General features: G+C 36.1%; 1 protein-coding gene across 1 annotated transcript in view; it reads right to left on the minus strand.

The window, feature by feature from the left end:
* The window catches only part of PSME4 (proteasome activator subunit 4), a 109,304-nt gene that overhangs the window by 25,513 nt on the left and 82,188 nt on the right, over positions 1 to 1,603 (minus strand). The window lies entirely within an intron of this gene.

The raw sequence follows: 1,603 nt of genomic DNA on the forward strand, positions 1-1,603 counted from the left end.
AAAAAAAAAAAAAAAAAAAAAAAAAAAAAAAAAAAAAAAATCTTGTATAATAGTACACTAGGCTGAAACAAAACCTCAATCAAGTTCTCCATGTTTATCAAGATCATTTGATTAAATCTTAAAAGAGGCAATGGTATTTTAACTTAATTTAGTGATTAGCCTGAGATGTATCTTCAAATTCCAAGTCTTGGATAAACAGCCCTTAAAAACATGTACAGTTGTATAGAGACTGCATTTATACATATAGATTTTCTTATAGGTTAATGAGCATACAAATCACCTTGAGGTCTTGATAAAATGTAGACTGATTAGGCCAGGCGTAGTGGCTCAAGCCTGTAATCTAAGCACTTTGGAGGCCAAGGCGGGTGGATCACCTGAGGTCGGGAGTTCAACACCAGCCTGACCAACACGGTGTAACCCCATCTTTATAATTTAAAAAAAAAAAAAATGTAGACTGATTAATCTCAGGTGGGGCCTGAGATCTTACTTACCTAACAAGCTCCCAAGTACTAACCCTGCTGCAGATTCGTGGACTGTATTTTAAAAAGGACACACCTTGATTTCATCATTACACTGTGTGTACGTATCAAAATATCACATGTACCCCATAAACATGAACAGTTACTATGATTAATTTTTTAAGCTCCTAAAAAATATGAAAATTAAAAAAAAAAAAAAAATGAAGGCCAGGCACAGTAGCTCATACCTGAAATCCCAGCACTTTGGGAGGCCAAGATAGGCGGATCATTTGAGGCCAGGAGTTTGAGACCAGCCTGGCCAACATGGAGAAACCCCACCTGTATTAAAAATACAAAAATTAGCCTGATATGGTGATGCATGCCTGTAATCCCAGCTACTCAGGTGGCTGAGGCATTGCTTGAACTGGGAGGTGGAGGTTCCAGTGAGCCATGATCATACCACTGTACTCCAGACTGGGTGACAAAGTAAGACTCTGTCTACCAAAAAAAAAAAAGAAAAGAAAAGAAAAAAGAAGAATTAATCAGTAAGAAGGGTTTGAGACAAAATTTCCAGTGGCAGCACTGTTTTGATTTTACCAAAAAAAGCTTTACTCAAAGAAGTTACAAGGAAAGGAGATTTGTTTTGCAAAACAGGTAACTTAAGAGTGGCTTTAGTAATGTAATAAGTGACAAGAATACATTTGACATTTTAAAATAAAATTGTTTCTTATAAGCAAAAGTGTTCGCAGTCCTCCTAAAAGTTGACCAAAACCCCTATTTGTGTTTCCTCTTTGATAAAATAGTGGTCTAGCTTATGTTCAGGTATTTCTGACATTTGACCAGGTTATTTTTAGTCTGGTGCATTTTGCTAACAAACTAACCTTAAAGCAGGTGTGTGAAAACTAAACTTTACAATCAAAAAGGGGGATACTCTAAAAGGGTGAGTCAAACTCCAACTATCTAGAAGACTAGGCATGTAATAAGAGAAAGGACTTAATGAGAAGCTGGAATGGCTTCATGAAGAGAGAAGCACACATGTACCATCAGTGAAGTGACACAGTGCAATAATGTAGGACCAGAGTTCCAGGATCTTCTTCTTCTTCAAGACAAACTGGAATTCTTTTTTTTTTTTTTTTTTTTTTTTT

Source organism: Cebus imitator, unplaced genomic scaffold (genome assembly GCF_001604975.1).
Source record: "Cebus imitator isolate Cc_AM_T3 unplaced genomic scaffold, Cebus_imitator-1.0 Scaffold143, whole genome shotgun sequence".
Lineage (NCBI taxonomy): Eukaryota > Metazoa > Chordata > Mammalia > Primates > Cebidae > Cebus > Cebus imitator.